The 20,396-nt window shown below is 40.6% G+C and overlaps 1 long non-coding RNA gene, 1 other non-coding gene and 1 pseudogene across 3 annotated transcripts; 1 reads left to right on the top strand and 2 right to left on the bottom strand.

The window, feature by feature from the left end:
• Window positions 1-210: 210 nt before the first annotated feature.
• Window positions 211-18,400, top strand: LOC147944701 (uncharacterized; annotated as a pseudogene).
• Window positions 2,305-4,102, bottom strand: LOC104757879 (uncharacterized). 2 transcript variants are annotated; one of them, XR_015557697.1, is made up of 5 exons: window positions 3,713-4,102; window positions 3,341-3,431; window positions 3,159-3,253; window positions 2,979-3,091; window positions 2,305-2,593 (listed from the first exon to the last, which is right to left on the bottom strand). It is a non-coding gene; the product is annotated as an uncharacterized LOC104757879 (long non-coding RNA). The 2 variants fall into 2 exon arrangements; XR_762554.3 differs by lacking the exon at window positions 3,159-3,253.
• LOC147944702 (small nucleolar RNA R71) lies at window positions 8,885-8,991 on the bottom strand. The gene has a single exon (XR_015558670.1). It is a non-coding gene; the product is annotated as a small nucleolar RNA R71 (small nucleolar RNA).
• Window positions 18,401-20,396: the final 1,996 nt, after the last annotated feature.

Consider the following 20,396-nt stretch of genomic DNA (forward strand, 5'->3'; position numbering starts at 1 on the left):
ATTCACGTATTAGTCAATAAGATCTGGCCTCTTGGTGATAAGTCTGTGCGGATTGATGTCTATGAGCACTCTGCAACTTCTGTCCGATTTCGAATTCGTGATGAGGACACACGGCGGAGAGTTCTACGACGAGGGATGTGGAATATTGCGGGAGTACCTATGATGCTAGCCAAATGGTCCCCTCTACCAGAAGATGCGCGGCCTGTTATTTCCTCGATGCCCTTATGGGTTTCTCTGAAGAATGTTCCTCACTCTATGTTTTCCTGGGAGGGTCTTGGTTTTTTGACCAGTCCAATAGGTACACCTATTCGGTTGCACCCGGACATTGAGCTCTGTAGTAAGTTTGGTGAGGCTAAGGTTTTTGTGCAAGTCCATCTCACGCAAACCTTGCCTTCCAAGTTTCGTTTTCAATTGACCAAAGATGAGGATGTTACTGTGGAGTTCACGTACCATTGGCTTCCACCGAAATGCTCTCGTTGTAATGGGTGGGGGCATACTAGTGATGATTGTCTGTCTGTTCCAGTGTTGCCAAACAAGGTTTCTGAAGTAAATCCTGAAGAAGGGGAAATTGTTTCACCAAAAAAGGCTTCTGTGGTGAAGGTTCCTCCTCCGGTTCCAGTTCAGCAGTCTGCCGCTCTCATTTCTAATGATGTGAGACAGGGAATACCTTCTCAAGTGGATGATGCTGCAGGTTGGTCGGTTGTATCTCCTGGTAAGGGTTGTAAGAGCTCTGACAAAGTTTGCAGTTCACCTGCTGCTGAACAAGTTACAGTTTCTGGTTCTTCGAGGTTCTCAGTCTTAGGGGATACAGAGGATGTTGGTGAGTCAGACACGGCTAAGACTGATCTACCGGTTCCGACTTCTGTAGTCACAGCAAATGCCATAGGGACTTCCGCTTCTACTGTGGTGCCTATTAAGCAAGTAAATGTGATGGAGGCTCCCATTCGAGCCTCTTTGTCGTGGCAAACGAAACAATTAAACAAGACTGCTTCAGAGTCTTCTTCTCAGCAAGCCAAGGGGATCCCTCCTGGTATCACGAGCAAGAAGAACTCCCACAATCGTCATTAATGTCTTGTTTTTTCTGGAACATGCGTGGCTTTAACAAATCTAAAAAACATTCTATTGTTCGTGATTGGTTGCAAACTGAATCTCTGCAGTTTGGATGTTTACTTGAAACACGTGTCCAAGAAACTAAGGCCCCTAGGATCATTACTTCAGTGTTCCGTGGTAGGTCTTCGATTACTAATTATGAGTTTAATACCCTTGGTTGAATTTTGGTGGTTTGGAAGGAAGATGTGCGTGTAACACCAGTCTTTAAGAGTGGTCAGGTTGTCACCTGCTCCATTCTTTTGCCTGGTAACACTATGGAATTCTTTGTTTCGTTTGTCTATGCATATAATCTGGCTGAAGAAAGGAAAGAGCTCTGGGAGGATCTCAAGGCTCATTTTGATTCTCCACTTTTTGCAAATAAGCCTTGGTTGATTGTTGGAGATTTTAATGAGATACTTGATGGAGTCGAACATTCTACTTATGATGATAATCCCTTTGTCACTAGTGGAATGTGTGACTTTCAGGATGTCGTACGACATTGTTCCTTAACAGATATGCATTCTCATAGTCCTCTGTTTACTTGGGGAAACAAGCGGGATGAAGGATTAATCTGTAAGAAATTAGATCGTATTTTGGTTAATGAGGTTTGGAGTCGTCGCTTTGTCGATGCTTATGGCGTCTTTGAATCTGGTGGGTGCTCTGATCATCTCCGGTGCAGATTCTCAGTGGGGCATCAAGTTTGTAAACCTAGGGGGCCTTTTAAATTTTCAAATGCTATCATGTCATCTTTGGAGTTTTTTCCCACGGTACAAGCCTTCTGGGATAGTACGGAGACTCTCTATCACTCTACCTCTGCTATGTTTCGCTTTGCCAAGAAGCTTAAGGCCACTACAAGAAAACATGAAATTAACGACTGCACTATTAGTCACTATTTAGTCGCTAAATGGTGTTTTACGACCAAATAGCGACTAAAACCTGTTGTCGTAAATCGTTAGTCGGTAAGAAAAATTAGTCGTAAATTAGTCGCTAAATAGCGACTACATTACAACTAATGTTCGCAGTCGTAAGCGTAGTCGTAATGTAGTCGCTAAATTTAGCGACTACGTTACGACTAATTTTACGATTACGAACATTAGTCTTAACATAGTTGCCAAATTTAGTGACTAATTACCGACTATAGTTGTATTTAAGTATTTATACAGTATTTATACATTATTGTATTTATACAGTATTTATACAAATTATAAATATATATTATTAATTGTTTTAAATATATTTAAATTATGAATAATGTTTTTTGAATACTATATTTATTATTATAAACCATGATTATAAAAAAAACTGTATTACAAAATAAAATTAAAAATCATAATTAGAAATAAGAATCTTCATCCTCCTCAAAAAAACATAATTAGAAAAAAAAAATAGATGAACAGCTACATAATAAATGGTTTGTAGCACATTCTCAATTGCTTGGTATCCCATCATTGAAGCCTAAGTAGTTCCCACTAATGTTCCCAGAGCAACTCATTTCTTCAAGTACCTTCAGAACAAACAAACAAAAAAGGTATCATGGGGACACATTTCCCAGTATCAATATAACAGAATTTCAAAATCGAGACTAGAAATGAGAAGCCATCGGGACAAGCAATTCACTATAACTAACATGTCCTCTAGCTTAAAAACGTGAGTGTGAGTATGGTGACTCTAGTTAAAGAGTGCAGACAAAACAAGTGTCTATAGATCGGGTTTACCAAATAACTCTTGACAAATTCAACAAAAAGCCTCACAAAAAGTACAACAGAGGCTGCTAAACAAATGACTCTCTGACATAATTAATAAAAGTCTCACAGCAATAAGTAGCAAAGTAAATATATTGTACCGTAATAGCAAAGGATAAGAAAATGTCTTCACAAATGAAAGTTTACCTTCCACTCTGAAATAAAGTTGTATATCATGAGCTCTGTCTAAGAGTGTGCTTGAGCATGGTGACCAAGAGCATCCTTGCAACGAATAGACAAAGAACATGACCTCGCAGGTCCTACAACAAGATTCAGATTTTAGCTCGGACCCAAATTAATGCAGTTGAAATCTATGATTCTACTCACCTATCACAGAACACAAATCAATCAATAGAGCTATAAACCTAACTATATATCTGATGAATAGAAAAATGGAGAAGAATAAGAAGAAGAATTTGCACCTGCGCAAGCAAGTAATCAACTTTAACTCATTTGAACCCTAAAATATATCTGAAAATTGGAATGTAAGGAAAAATAACAGAGAGCACCTTTCCGGTGGCGCAACCGAAGCCGCCAAATTCAGAGCGCTCAGCATCGTATTGACGAGCTTCGCTCTCAGTGTCATCAAGGGGTTCTGATCTGTAAACAAAGCGAAAAGGAGTTCAATTATTCACATCGTGTAACATATACCTAATACTAGCAAGTGATGAACACAGAACAAGATAAGTCATACAAATCAACGCTTGATATAGCCTCACAATCTCAATTTGCTCAACCTCGTGAAAATTCTCGAATCCAAATACATTTGTAACTGAAATTTCAAGTGTCTATATCGAAATTGGGACTCTAATAGCAATGTGAAACCCCTAGGAATCTAGAGCCAATTTCTAAATAGGAATCGAAAGCAAAGAGATAATTACGATAGGGAAATCGAGAGGGTTGCGACGAGTGAGCTTCTCTTCTCTTCCTTAGTTTACATCACGGTCAGCATCGTACGAGGGAGGCTAGAGATGATACACACCACTTGCGTCTTGAATTGCCCAATGATGAGGATTGGAGTCCTTTGGTAGTGTGTCCTGAGTGGCGGAGCAGTATGACGAGCTTCGCTCTTGGATCTGAGATCCGCAAAAATGCTATGGTACCAAATCTAAAAACTTGAGAGGATGAAAAATATGACAAGATGAGATCGAATAGAATGAAGCAACGGGAGGAGGAGAGAAAGGAGAAAGAAGAGAAAGTTAATCGGCTAAAGAGACAAAGGAGAAAGAAGAGAAGGAAAAAACTTGTCCGTTGCAGAGAAAGGTAATCCCTCGGTGAAGGAGACAAAAGAGAAAGAAGAGTAGGAAAAAACCTTGTCCGTTGGATTAAATTAATCAACGGTTGATAGTGTAATCCATGTGTTTACATATCATCCAATAAAAAGCTTTCATATTTTAAAGAGTAATTTGTTGGATCAAAACTTTATACTTATAATATATTTTGCAATTCTGGGTCCATAATTCAGGAAATGAGATTTGAAATTTATGATTTGGGAACTGGGGTTTTGAAATTTAGTAGAATATTAGATTTGATTTAGATTTAAAAATAATTTGTTTTAGGTTTTGAAATGACTAAGTTTAATAAATTTTGTAAGTATATAGTTGTTGTAAATATTGATTTATATGTAAATACTAAATAGTTTTACATATTGGTTTTATAGATATTCAATGGTTATATTTTGGCCTTTTGGGTGAATGATTTATGATTTAATTTCTATATATGAACTATAAAGGTTTTAAATTTAAGGTTAAGGGTTTTGGAGCTTTAGTTTGGGGTTTGGGGTTAAGTTTTGGTAAAAATATAAGATTTGGAAAATTATAGATATTAAAGCTTTGCTTTATGATATATATGGGGTTTTGAAATTTAGAAGAATATTAGATTTGATTTAGATTTAAAAATAATTTGTTTTAGGTTTTAAAATGACTAAGTTTACTAAATTTTGTAAGTATATAGTTGTTGGAAATATTGATTTATATGTGAATACTAAATAGTTTTACATATTGGTTTTATAGATATTCAATGGTTATATTTTGGCCTTTTGGGTGAATGATTTATGATTTAATTTCTATATATGAACTATAAAGGTTTTAAATTTAAGGTTAAGGGTTTTGGAGCTTTAGTTTGGGGTTTGGGGTTAAGATTTGGTAAAAATATAAGATTTGGAAAATTATAGATATTAAAGCTTTGCTTTATGATATATATATATATATATATATATATATATATAATGGTTATGGTTTGGTTTTATGGTTTATGAATTAATATTTAGAAGATTAAGAATTTAAACTTCAAGATTTAGATTTGATGATCTAGGTTTTGAAGTTTGGTTAAAGGTTTGGGGGTATAGGGTTTAGGGTTAAGTTTTGGAAAAATTAGATTTTATTTTAAGCATTAAAACTTGGTTTTATGTATATATAAGAATGGTTATGTTTTAGTTTTATGGTTTACAAAATAATTTCTAAGATTAAGAATTGAATTCAAGATTTAAGCTTTAAGTTTATGATTTAGGTTTTGGAGTTTGGTTAAGGGTGTGGAGTTAAATTTTGAAAATTTTGATATTCTTAGCGACTGATATACGACTTATTGGCGACCTTTACCATGAGTCGCATCTTAGTCGCTAAATTAACGACTATTTCACAACTACATGTTCTGTTATGCAATATAGTCATAAAATAGTCGTTAAATTACGACTAAATTACCGACTACTGTAAACAGTCGCAAAATAACGACTATTATACGACTAAATTTTTGTAGTCATAAAATTGTTGCCAAATAGTCGCTAAATAGTCGCTAAAAATAGCAACTACATATGTAGTCGTCATTTGTAGTCGGAAAAACCATGTTTTCTTGTAGTGGGCACTAAAACCTCTCTTAAGGTCTCTAGGTCGTCAAACGCTTAGTAATCTTTCAGAGCAGGTGGAACACTCACAGAAAGACCTTTGTCAGAAACAGCTTTCTACGCTATCTAATCCCACGACTGCAGCTGAGGAGGCCGAGGAGCAGGCTTTTCAGCGGTGGGATCATGTGTCTGATTTGGAGGAATGTTTCTTGAAACAACGGTCAAAGTTACTCTAGTTGTTGGTGGGGGACAAGAAAAATAAATTTTTTCACAACGCTGTCAAATCTCGACAAGCTCTTAATGCTATCCGAGAGATACTTTGCCAGGATGGCTCCACTGCAAAAACTCAACCGGAGATTAAAGCAGAGGCGGTCAGGTTCTTTAAGGAGTTCCTGACTTACGAGCCAGTTGATTACGAGGGTATGAGTGTTGCTCAGATAGAGGAGTTGGTGACATTTCGTGTTTTCTCTGCTCAATATGAGGGATTATTGAGGGTGGTTTCTGAAGACGAGATTCGTCAAACACTATTTAAGATGCCGGTAAGTAAGTCACCTGGTCCGGATGGTTACACTGTTGAATTTTTCAAGCAAGCCTGGTCGATATTGGGCAAGGACTTTGTTGTTGCTGTTCAGTCTTTTTTTTCTTAAAGGTTTCCTCCCTAAGGGTGTAAATTCGACAATCCTGGCCCTTATCCCCAAGAAAACTGACTCTCAGGAGATAAAGGACTACCGGCCTATTTCATGTTGTAATGTGTTATACAAGGTAGTCTCCAAGATTATTGCTAATCGTTTGAAGGTTATACTACCCTCATTCATCGCTCCAAACCAGTCAGCTTTCATCAAGGATAGGCTTATGATGGAAAATTTGTTGCTTGCGTCAGGACTGGTGAAGAATTATCACTAGGAGTCTATCTCTCCTCGTTGCATGATGAAGATTGATATCTCTGATATGTCTATACTTTGTCTCTCCTTAGCCTATTTTTATCATGCATTTAGCTAGGATAACTCATTGGTTTGCATCATTTTTTAGTTTTTTCTATACACTTTGCACGTCTAGGTAGCTCTTGCATCATCCTTGCATACATTGTGCATCTTGGAGTATTTCAGGTATTTAGGAAACGTTGGAAGCCATTCTCGTCCGAGCCATGGTCACCATCTTCGTTTCGTCCGAGCCATGGTCACCATCTGCGTTTCGTCCGAGCCATGGTCACCATCTGCGTTTCGTCCGAGCCATGGTCACCATCTGCGTTTCGTCCGAGCCATGGTCACCATCTGTGTTTCGTCCGAGCCATGGTCACCATCTGCGTTTCGTCCGAGCCATGGTCACCATCTGCGTTTCGTCCGAGCCATGGTCACCATCTCCGTTTCGTCCGAGCCATTGTCACCATCTCCGTTCCGTCCAAGCCATGCTCCTCAGCCTTCCATCTGAGCTATGATGACATTGCATTCCATTCAACGCACACGGACTCGATCGCACATGTCGGGAAGAAGGACGTTTGGTTTCACACGCTTCAGGAGATTACCAAACCGACGCTTTACCTTGTCGTTTTAAGTTTTAGGGCTTTCCATGTTGGACTACTATATATACATTTTGTTAAGTCTTTGTAGAGACATCGAATCTTTTATCTAGTTTTTGTTCCCAGAAGGTTTTAAGCTAGCTACAAAAATACGTTCTGAGACTTGTATTCCGATATTTTTGAGACTTATTCAGATTTTGCATTTGATTCCTTCTACAAAGTTGTTCATCTTATTTTTATCTATCTTATTATGCTTGATTCAATGATTTCTGTTTTTGCATCCTTGACTATGATTTTCGGATCTGAGTAGTGTGTTAGTTTCTGAGGATGGGATAGATTAGGTGGAGGATCTTAGGATGTGGAGTGTTTAAGCTTTGATTGTATGATTCCCTTCTGGACTAGAGTTAGAATTACTAGTTTCTCTCTGATCAATTGGAACTAGGTTCGAGACATTTCCGCACCCAAAAGGTGTTTGATGAAATGTCTGACCAACTAGTGCCAGAGACTTACGTTCCTAGCCTAAGAGATTAGTTGTCTAGGATGTTTGTTGACGTGAATGAACTTGTTTGTCATGCCTGCTCAACCACGTTTCTCTAGCGAGAGCTAGGTATGGAAGTGGAAGTGGTTGATGTTCATTGTTTAGGGATACTTTGCTTGTGGTATGTTAAACACTCCTTAGACTAGGATACTCCACCGACATCAATTACCCCATCCTTAGGACTTCTTTCTTTCTGATTTTTATTACATTCCTGGAACTGTTTCGTTTGTTCATGCTTAGAATCTTTTACGTTTTTATTCACTTTCGCTTCTCGTCATGCATTCTTGTTTCTAGTTCTGTGACTCATTTCCGTTTTGCATTTTGATCATTCTAGGACTGTTAGATAAAAACATTCTTTGAATTGGCTTGACTTGTGATAGCTTGATTGCATCTTGAGTGATAGTAAACATTCCCAACTGGATTGACACCTTAAGTACTACAACTACATAAGGTTAATTGAACCTGCTAGGAGACACAAAAATCCTAGTATCAATTTGGCGCCGTTGCCATTTGGGATTCGTATTGTTACATTTGAGATTTCAAGTTTTGCAAGATTAAGTTCTGTTACACTTATCATTCTGAGTACTGACTTGTTTTGGTTGTTTGCTTGTTTGTTTTGCATCTCAGGAACCTGTTGATTGCAACCTTGCATGCACACCAGATCAAGAGGGCATCAGAATCTCCTTCCTGTGATCGACGAAATCAACCGGTTGCAACGCCCACGACAAGCTCGTCAACCCGTTGAGCATCTCGCACACGTCACTATGGAACAACAGCATGAACCACATCAGGGACCGCGAAACATTGGTGCTGGGGATGCACCGAACACTCACACTCAACGTGCTGGAATCGTCCCTCCCGCCGTGCCGAACAACAACTTCGAGATCAAAAGTGGTCTGATTACCATGATCCAAGGAAACAAGTTTCACGGGTTGCCTATGGAGGATCCACTCGACCACTTGGACGAGTTCGACCGTCTTTGTGGTCTCACCAAGATCAACGGCGTGAGTGAGGATGGTTACAAGTTGCGCCTCTTCCCTTTCTCCCTGGGAGACAAGGCTCATCAATGGGAGAAAAACCTTCCCAAGGGATCAATCACCACCTGGGATGGCTGCAAGAAGGCATTCTTGGCCAAGTTTTTCTCTAACTCCAGAACAGCACGTCTCAGGAATGAGATTTCCAGCTTCACTCAGAAGAGCTCAGAATCATTCTGTGAAGCCTGGGAGCGTTTCAAGGGTTACCACAGCCAGTGTCCACACCATGGTTTCAGCAACGAGTCACTGCTGAGCACTCTATACCGTGGTGTACTTCCAAAAATCCGCATGCTGCTTGACACTGCTTTTAACGGTAATTTCTTGAACAAAGACGTTGAGGAAGGATGGCAACTGGTTGAGAATCTCGCTCAGTCTGACGGCAACTACAATGAGGATTATGACCGCACAGTTCGCGGCGACGCTGGGTCTGAGGAGAAGTACAAGAGGGACCTTAAGAATTTCAATGACAAGCTTGACCGCCTCTTGCTAAATCAGCAGCAGACTGTCCATTTTGTATCTGAGGATGACCCTTTTCAAGTTCAGGATGGGAAGGGTGAGCAGTCTGAAGCAATCAACTACGTACAGAATCAAGGTGGATACAACAAGCGTTATAACCCCTACAAGATGAACCCCAATTTGTCTTACCGGAGCACCAATGTTGCAAATCCACAAGATCAGGTGTACCCTCCTCAGCAGCAACAACAAGGTATGCAAAAGCCTTTTGTTCCTTACAATCAAGGATTCATGCCTAAGCAATAGTTCCAGCAAAGTTCTCACGCTCCTCCCGGACCACCACCTGGATTTTCACCACAACAAGTTCAACCTACTCAAGCTCCAGATCAAGAAATGAAGCACATGCTGCAACAACTTCTTCAAGGTCAAGCTAGTGGTTCTCTGGATACTGCTAAGAAGTTTGCTGAACTCAGTCAGCGGATGGAATTCTCTTACAATGATCTGAATGTCAAGTTTGAAGCTCTTAACTCCAAGATGAAGTATATGGAAGGCAAGACTGTTTCTACTTCTACCCCAACAACTGGCCAACTACCTGGAAAAGCAGTTCAAAACCCCAAGGACTATGCTACTATGCATGCCATCACCACCCAAGCTGTAGATGTACGGCTCACTGAGGACACTGAGAGTTTAGATGGGGAGGATTTTCTTCAATATGAAGTTGAGATAAAGGATCATGTCGAGGTGCTCAAGGATCCAATTGAGTCAGCCAAACAATCTGATCCTGAAGCTACTAAAGAACCCACTACTCCCAAGGATAAACCTGTGAGATTCATTCCTCCACCATACAAGCCACCTCTACCATTTCCAGTGAGGTTTAAGAAGCAGCTTACTGAGAAGTACAAAGCTCTGTTCGAAAACCAAGTCAAGGAGATTGAACTTAGGATGCCTTTGCTTGATGCATTTGCACTTGTGCCTCAATATCAAAAGTTTTTAACTGACTTGGTAACCGAAAAGACCAAAGAGAAGGAGGAGATAGCTAAAGGAGCTCAAGCTAAGGCTCTGGAAGATGAGAGGGTAGGGCATGACATAGGTGGGGTTATTCATGAATGCAAGGCTGTCATTCAGAAGATGATTATCCCAAAGAAGCTAGAGGACCCTGGTTCTTTCACCTTGCCTTGTTCTCTAGGTCCATTGACCTTCAAAAAGTGCCTATGTGACCTTGGTGCTTCAGTAAGCCTCATGCCACTCTCTGTAGCTCAGAGGCTAGGATTCAACGAATACAAGTCATGCAACCTCCGCTTAATATTGGCTGATAGGACTACTAGATTGCCTCATGGTCTATTAGAGAACCTGTCCATCAAAATTGGACAAGCTGAGATTCCTACTGACTTTGTGGTGCTGGAAATGGATGAAGAGCCTAAAGATCCACTAATCATGGGAAGGCCTTTCTTAGCTACAGCTGGAGCAGTCATTGATGTAAAGAAGGGGAAGATTGATCTCAATCTGGGTAACAACTTCAAGATGAAGTTTGATATCAAGGATTCTAAGAAGAAACCAACTATTGATGGACAGACCTTCGTGATTGAAGAGAAAGATCAGAAATTTGGGTTTGGCATCTTTGAGGATGTGAATGAGGAAGAAGCAGAGGTTTTGGTAACCAAAGAGAAAACTCAAAGTGTCACTCGAACATTCTCCAACTCGAGTGCAGTCATTACCCTCCCTACGCGTCGAGACATACTTCCTAATCACCAACCGCAAGAGACAAGTCCTCCCGCGCTTGACAGTTTATCTGAACCCCAAACAACCAAGATTTTAAGGGATACAGTGGCGGAGTTAACAGCCACGTTGGAGGAGATGAGAGGGCAAATCATGCAGCTCCAAGATAAAGTTAAAATCTCTTCTCCAAGAAAAGCAAGACAGAGGTTGGGGATAATGAAGAAGAGAAGATCTTTTCTTCTTGAACCTGGGCAGAATGCTAAAGAGTATATGGTTAGACAAGACATTCTAGAGGGGTCTACAAAACTCGACTCGACCGACACCGGCACATCACGCTCGCGACTCGACCTTCCCGACTGCCTCACTCGAGCTGCTGTTCTCGCTGTTCCGAACCGACAAATTGAGCCAACATTCCCAACAGCCTCAATCGAGCCACATTCCGACTTCCTCTCTCGAGCCACTCACGACACCCGCTCGAGCCCACATCTGGGCATGCACGGAGTTGAGCAGCAGATCAAACATCAAGGGGATTATCAGCCTGCAGAGGTGGTTGTGCTAGTATTAGATCATGGCGAGTCCAGAGTCGACGACATGCAGTGTGACGAGCAGCCGAACATGTATCAGAACACGCAAGCGGTTGAGCAGCACGTCGACCAAACCACTGAGGACACCCCTGCGGATCCAGAACAAGGTGAAGGACAAAGTCAATATAACGCTCCTCCTTGGGCGAGTTCAGACTCCTTTTTCTACTACTGAGGTACTCCGACCTTCCCTTTGTACATACCATTTCATTCCTGCATTGTTTCTGTTGTGATTCTTAAATCCTCCTCCAAATTTTTCTTACACAGGAGACTGTGTAATTTAAGTTTGGGGGAGGGTTTGAGATGATGTATTTAATGTTGTGTTCTGTGATTCTTATTTTAATTTTTGCATCATATCATATTTGAGTTTGCATCCATCTATTGCATTAAAAAAAAAAAAAAAAATGAAAATTTCCACAAAAACAGAGTGTTCATGTAGTTTTGCACTTGCATACTAGGATTGAGTCTATGTTTATTCATATAGGGTTGTTGCATTTAGCATAGGGGTTGATGATGATTGTAACCTTGTTAGCATGCTGGATTCAATAGGATAGGATCAAGGCCCTTGTTCTTAGTTCTTTGATGCTTGTTGATTGAACCTGAAAAGTTAAGATTGAAGCATGTTTTGAATTGATATCATTCCCTATCTACTTGAACCTAATCCTGACTTGCAATTATCCTGTTATGCATTGAAGTTGAACTCATGGATACCATATACATACTTGGATTGTCTTTCACATTTTTACCACCCTTGTCAATCCAAGTAGCTGATTCCCATCTTTGGAACAGTTCCCCGCACCCTTAACCAACCGTTCTTCCAAGCCAATTGTATTTTTGAGTGTCAGGTCTTTTTCCGAGTTGAGCTTGTTAGAAAGTGTTAGGTTCTAACCGACAAGAGTAGGATCCTGTGTAGTTCTAGTTCACGTTATCCGGACTAGTAGGACTAGGTGAGAACTCGATTTTGGGTATTGGGTATAGATTTGTGCAGAAGAGTGAAGTGTAAAAAGAAAGTAAAAGGGAGAAAGTCTTTAGGAGGGGGATGTGTTTTCAAGGTTTACAAGTCTAGTAAAGGATTTGGGTTGAGCAAAACAATGAGTTATTGGTTCTGGGCATAAAACGAAAAGATTAGACAAAGAAAAGAAAGTAAAAATGCTTATGATGTCTAGAGTCCTTAGAAGAAAAGAAAAAGAACCATAGTGATAATAAAGATCTCCCAATCTGCTAGAATGATAATAAGTGAACTTCTCCTAAGACCAAGTATAAAGAGTGAAAGAATGGGTTTGAGATGATGTTTCTGATGAAGGGTAGAGATAGGACCAACTTCCGTTTGGAATGTTCTTTGGGTAGACAGGACGCTGCTCTTGTATGTATCAGTTGGTTTCAACCTTTAGCCTTCTCTTAAGCTCAACTCATTTTTGTGAGAGAACCTTGTCATGTATTGATGAAACCGCTCGAGAAGGAGACCATCTAAATCTCCAACCCTTCACCCTAGCCAAATGAGTTCAACGACATCGCTTAGCTTGATTCACGGTTCTCTGTCAATGAATGTTAAAGGGAATGATTGATAGGATTGCATGTGTAGAAAAAATATAGAGTTCCTTCACCATGCATCATAGAACTAAAAACAAGGATCTTGATTCTAACTATTTTATTTAGCATGTTTTAGGTTCTGAGACCCCATCTTCACACCTCTTCTCCATACTCTATTCTTGATTGTTTGCTTGAGGGCAAGCAAAGAGTAAGTTTGGGGGAGTTGATATGTCTATACTTTGTCTCTCCTTAGCCTATTTTTATCATGCATTTAGCTAGGATAACTCATTGGTTTGCATCATTTTTTAGTTCTTTCTATACACTTTGCACGTCTAGGTAGCTCTTGCATCATCCTTGCATACATTGTGCATCTTGGAGTATTTCAGGTATTTAGGAAACGTTGGAAGCCATTCTCGTCCGAGCCATGGTCACCATCTTCGTTTCGTCCGAGCCATGGTCACCATCTGCGTTTCGTCCGAGCCATGGTCACCATCTGCGTTTCGTCCGAGCCATGGTCACCATCTGCGTTTCGTCCGAGCCATGGTCACCATCTGCGTTTCGTCCGAGCCATGGTCACCATCTGCGTTTCGTCCGAGCCATGGTCACCATCTGCGTTTCGTCCGAGCCATGGTCACCATCTCCGTTTCGTCCGAGCCCTTGTCACCATCTCCGTTCCGTCCAAGCCATGCTCCTCAGCCTTCCATCTGAGCTATGATGACATTGCATTCCATTCAACGCACACGGACTCGATCGCACATGTCGGGAAGAAGGACGTTTGGTTTCACACGCTTCAGGAGATTACCGAACCGACGCTTTACCTTGTCGTTTTAAGTTTTAGGGCTTTCCATGTTGGACTACTATATATACATTTTGTTAAGTCTTTGCAGAGACATCGAATCTTTTATCTCGTTTTTGTTCCCAGAAGGTTTTAAGCTAGCTACAAAAATACGTTCTGAGACTTGTATTCCGATATTTTTGAGACTTATTCAGATTTTGCATTTGATTCCTTCTACAAAGTTGTTCATCTTATTTTTATCTATCTTATTATGCTTGATTCAATGATTTCTTTTTTTGCATCCTTGACTATGATTTTCGGATCTGAGTAGTGTGTTAGTTTCTGAGGATGGGATAGATTAGGTGGAGGATCTTAGGATGTGGAGTGTTTAAGCTTTGATTGTATGATTCCCTTCTGGACTAGAGTTAGAATTACTAGTTTCTCTCTGATCAATTGGAACTAGGTTCGAGACATTTTCGCACCCAAAAGGTGTTTGATGAAATGTCTGACCAACTAGTGCCAGAGACTTACGTTCCTAGCCTAAGAGATTAGTTGTCTAGGATGTTTGTTGACGTGAATGAACTTGTTTGTCATGCCTGCTCAACCACGTTTCTCTAGCGAGAGCTAGGTATGGAAGTGGAAGTGGTTGATGTTCATTGTTTAGGGATACTTTGCTTGTGGTATGTTAAACACTCCTTAGACTAGGATACTCCACCGACATCAATTACCCCATCCTTAGGACTTCTTTCTTTCTGATTTTTATTACATTCCTGGAACTGTTTCGTTTGTTCATGCTTAGAATCTTTTACGTTTTTATTCACTTTCGCTTCTCGTCATGCATTCTTGTTTCTAGTTCTGTGACTCATTTCCGTTTTGCATTTTGATCATTCTAGGACTGTTAGATAAAAACATTCTTCGAATTGGCTTGACTTGTGATAGCTTGATTGCATCTTGAGTGATAGTAAACATTCCCAACTGGATTGACACCTTAAGTACTACAACTACATAAGGTTAATTGAACCTGCTAAGAGACACAAAAATCCTAGTATCAATTCAAATTGATACTAAGATTTTTATGTCTCCTAGTAGGTTCAATTAACCTTATGCGTTGTAATACTTAAGGTGTCAATCCAGTTGGGAAAGTTTACTATCACTCAAAATGCAATCAAGATGTCACAAGTTAAGCCAATTCAAAGAGTGTTTTTATCTAACAGTCCTAGAATGATCAAAATGCGAAACAGAAGTGAGTGACAGAACTAGAAACAAGAATGCATGACAAGAAGCGAAAGTGAATAAAAACGCAAACGATTCTAAGCATGAACAAACAAAACAGTTCCAGGAATGTAATAAAAATCAGAAAGAAAGAAGTCCTGAGAATGGGGTAATTGATGTCGGTGGAGTATCCTAGTCTAAGGAGTGTTTAACATACCACAAGCAAAGTATCCCTAAACAATGAACATCACAACTTAGCTAATCCAATCTCTTGGCAAAAGCTACTCAGACTCAACCACTTCCATACCTAGCTCTCGCTAGAGAAACGTGGTTGAGCAGGCATGACAAACAAGTTCATTCACGTCAACAAGCATCCTAGACAACTAATCTCTTAGGCTAGGAACGTAAGTCTCTGGCACTAGTTGGTCAGACATTTCATCAAACACCTTTTGGGTGCGAAAATGTCTCGAACCTAGTTCCAATTGATCAGAGAGAAACTAGTAATTCTAACTCTAGTCCAGAAGGGAATCATACAATCAAAGCTTAAACACTCCACATCCTAAGATCCTCCACCTAATCTATCCCATCCTCAGAAACTAACACACTACTCAGATCCGAAAATCATAGTCAAGGATGCAAAAACATAAATCATTGAATCAAGCATAATAAGATAGATAAAAATAAGATGAACAACTTTGTAGAAGGAATCAAATGCAAAATCTGAATAAGTCTCAAAAATATCGGAATACAAGTCTCAGAACGTATTTTTGTAGCTAGCTTAAAACCTTCTGGGAACAAAAACGAGATAAAAGATTCGATGTCTCTGCAAAGACTTAACAAAATGTATATATAGTAGTCCAACATGGAAAGCCCTAAAACTTAAACCGACAAGGTAAAGCGTCGGTTCGGTAATCTCCTGAAGTGTGTGAAACCAAACGTCCTTCTTCCCGACATGTTCGATCGAGTCCGTGTGCGTTGAATGGAATGCAATGTCATCATAGCTCAGATGGAAGGCTGAGGAGCATGGCTTGGACGGAACGGAGATGGTGACAATGGCTCGGACGAAACGGAGATGGTGACCATGGCTCGGACGAAACGCAGATGGTGACCATGGCTCGGACGAAACGCAGATGGTGACCATGGCTCGGACGAAACGCAGATGGTGACCATGGCTCGGACGAAACGCAGATGGTGACCATGGCTCGGACGAAATGCAGATGGTGACCATGGCTCGGACGAAACGCAGATGGTGACCATGGCTCGGACGAAACGAAGATGGTGACCATGGCTCGGACGAGAATGGCTTCCAACGTTTCCTAAATACCTGAAATACTCCAAGATGCACAATGTATGCAAGGATGATGCAAGAGCTACCTAGACGTGCAAAGTGTATAGAAAGAACTAAAAAATGATGCAAACCAATGAGTTATCCTAGCTAAATGCATGATAAAAATAGGCTAAGGAGAGACAAAGTATAAACATATCAATCTCCAAGGCTTTTTATTCAGTGCAATGGCCGTTTCTACTGAACATCCTCAAAGCTATCAATATTCCTCCGGCTTTTATTCACTGGATTGAACTCTGCATTTGTTCGGCTTCCTTCTCTATGCAAGTAAATGGGGAGCTCGCTGGTTACTTTCAAAGTACAAGAGGCTTGCGGCAAGGATGTTCTTTGTCCCCTTATCTATTTGTCATATGTATGAATGTGTTGTCTCTACTGCTGGATAAGGCTGCTACTGATCATCGTATTTGCCATCACCCTCGCTGCAAAACAATGAACCTCACCCATCTCTGCTTTGCTGACGATATTCTCATTTTTTCTGATGGTAGCTCACACTCTGTTGCAGAGACTTAAGCTGTTTTCAAACGGTTTGAAGTTGTCTCTGGCCTCAAAATCAGTCTAGAGAAATCCACTCTGTTCATGGCTGGCTTCTCCCCGCAACATCAGCAAGACATCCTGCACCACTTTCCGTTTGCAGTTGGCTCTCTCCCTGTCCGGTATTTGGGGGTCCCACTCCTCACTCGATCTATGACACATGCTGATTATTTACCTCTACTTGAATGCATTCGTCTTCGTATCTCCTCCTAGACAGGACGTTTCTTGTCTTTTGCGGGCAGGCTTCAGTTAATAAAGTCAGTGTTATCCAGCTTAACCAACTTCTGGCTCTCTGCTTTTCGTCTGCCGAAACGGTGCCTTCGGGAGATGGATAGCCTTTTCTCGGCTTTCTTGTGGTCTGGTCCGGACCTAAGCTCGAAAAAGGCAAAAATCTCTTGGCTTGATGTGTGTAAACCAAAGCAGGAAGGAGGTTTGGGGCTTCGTCGTCTGCAGGATACGAACACAGTATGCATTTTGAAGCTCATTTGGCGTCTTGTGTCTGCTAGTAACTCTCTTTGGGTCAACGAGGTTCGAAGAAACTTGGTCCGAACTGGCTCCATCTGGTCAGTTAATGAGAGGAGCGTTGGTGGATCATGGATGTGGCGGAAGTTACCGAAGTATCATGAGCTTGCAGCGACTTTGCATAAGAAGGAGATCACATCTGGCACTGAAACATCTTTTTGGTTAGATGTTTGGAATCCGCTTGGTCAGCTGTTTGCTCATCTTGGGAACCGGGGTAGCATTGATATGGGGATACCACAGCAGAGTACTGTGGCAGAGGCTCTGTCGCATAGGAGACGTCGGCACCGTGTTGATATACTGAATCAGATTGAGGATATTCTTGACTCTATCCGTCAATCAGTGCAACTTCAAGGTGGTGATCGCTCTCTCTGGAAACAGAAGAACGGTTCTTTTAAAAATAAATTTTTGTCCTATGATACTTGGTGTTTGATACGGCAACCAAATGCGCCCTAGGACTGGTCTGCAGGCGTTTGGTTTACCCACTCAACACCTAAATTATCCTTTATCGCTTGGCTTGCATTCCATAATAGGCTCTCTACTGGTGACAAATTGGTTCAGTGGAACACTGCTGCAAACGGAGCTTGTGTTCTTTGTCAGGGTTATGGGGAAACAAGAGAACATCTATTTTTCTCCTGTTCCTATTCTTCAAGCGTGTGGTCAGCTCTGGTTCAGAGGTTTCTGGGGGTTCGGTTCACCACTTCCTGGGCTACTTTGGGTCCTATGCTTGATGACTCTTCTATTCCAAGGCTTCAACTCTTTGTTCTGCGCTATGCTTTTCAGTCTACTATACACAGTATTTGGCGAGAACGTAATGCACGAAGGTATGGCGAAGCTCCACTCCGTCATCCTCTCTCTGCCGCTTCATTGACAAGAATATCCGTAATCGTTTACTCACGCTGACAACCTCTTCTGGCTATGAGGGTGGTCTTCAGCTTTGGCTTCAATCCCATCCTCTTTCTTCCATTTCAAGTTTTTAGTAATTTTTGCTTTTAAAACTTTGTTTTAAAGTTGTAAAAAACGTCTTCGGACTACTGTTTTTTTGGTGAATATAATTTAACTTTCATACAAAAAAAAAAAAAACAAATGGTGAAGAGATGGAGGAATATGTCAATGGTTTTGGTGTATGTATGTCGTGACTTTGCAAGAGTTGAATAAATGAAGGTACGATTTGGTCTCTTTGACCAACCTTTTTAATTTTATTTTGTCGCATGACTTCAAAGTCATGATATGTGCTTAGCCGTTTCTTATACTTAATAAAATATTCCGAAGATAGGATCCATTTTTACAATATTTGCCGTCTTTTCAGTTCAAATTTTCTATGAATCAAACTTTTAAATTTTTTTCGACATATAAAATTTTCGCATAATAAATCTTTAGAAGTTTTTGAGACTCAGGATAACTCAGAACAGTAAGGAAACTTAAGGTCTGAGACTCTGAGAGGTAGAAAACAGTGAGGGTCTTGTAGGTGCTCAAAAAATTTTGGGAGGCAAGGTTGCATGTGGCTGTCAATGTAGACTTGCTAAAATAACCTAAAAGCTCTGCTTTGATCTATATGGAGAACTTGGTAGAAATGGTGTAAGATGACTGAACAGGTGATGTTATTGTTGCAGTTAATGCCAAGTCGGAAGAAATTTCCCAACCAGTTCTCTCTAGGCCCACTGGCAAGATACGTCTAAACCTGTGAAAATTAACAAAGGAAGATCGGAATAATGTTGGTAAGGTTGTGTTGGTGTATGTAAAGATACGTTTGATCGAACATTGTTGTTTTTGTTGCAGTGAAACTCCAGCAATGGGTGACCGCAGTGTTTCTTACGATTCCCTCCCCAGAAAGGGAAACCAGCGGTGATGTTCCCACATTAAAACAGAATGTCACACTCACACAATCCAAGTTCATGTTTACTTGAAGTAGAAGTGGAAGAGGAAGAAAAAGATCAGAAAAGAAATGGAAGGATAGTACATGGTCATTGGTTCTCTTGAGTTCTTCTGAGCTACGCAAATAGAGAGATAAGCTTACGCGACGACAAAGTCAAAGTCAAATGAGTATAGTGACCGAAGCAGAGACTCACTATTAGTTTACTTTGAGAGACTTTTATATTCACTGCTTAAATCACATACTTAAACGATTGGCCGATTGGGTCAATAACGATAAAAATTTTGAACTCTACCAATTGGTCAAAGTATACCTATGTTCAGAATCGATCCTATGGAACTAATCTTAAATGTAATCATAATAGTAAAAATGAAAATTAGGACTGAAAGAAGTAAATGATGAAGGACTAACCTTGATTATCGTGACAGGAGGATTTTTGAGGCTTGTCTTCACACAGACATTGGAAATTTTCCGACACCGACTCCGAACCACAAATCCCATTGGAAGTGATACAAGTCTGGCAAACTTGATTCGCTATGCTGTACTTCAAATCGAACCCTTGATCCAAAGCCCGCTTTAATGCTCGGTTCGAGTCATTTGACTGGTGAAGGTCGTTCTTAGCAGACCGAAGCATCGGAATTTCCTCAACCTTTGTACAACCATGGACATGAACATACGCCGGTCCAAAGACGTGATATGTTATCCGACTGTCGTTGCTTGTTTGGCAAGAAATATTTGATAGCGAGTTTATGTTTTCGGGGCAATCGAACAAATCAATCTTATCGGTGGAAACTGGAAAGGTTTACTGTAAACTCCTTCTCTCCAGTGAAGTTCCAAATCTGTGGGCAGTTCCCATCTAATCAGCTCTCATCAACAACGGTAATTACTTGATCCTCCAGATTCACAGATCTTACGCGAAGATTGAGATCCCCGATATCTATGGATAGGGTTTGATTATCCACGCAGGAGAGTTCGAACGATGATTGGCCGCAGGATTTGGGTTTATTGGATCCCCAGAACGGGTACGTGGTGTTCGACTCGAACACCTGCGGTCCAGATCCACATCTCAGAGCTAAGCTACACTCTTCATACTGTTGATCGGC

This window comes from Camelina sativa, chromosome 5, assembly GCF_030686135.1.
Source record: "Camelina sativa cultivar CO46 ecotype springtype chromosome 5, ASM3068613v1".
NCBI lineage: Eukaryota > Viridiplantae > Streptophyta > Magnoliopsida > Brassicales > Brassicaceae > Camelina > Camelina sativa.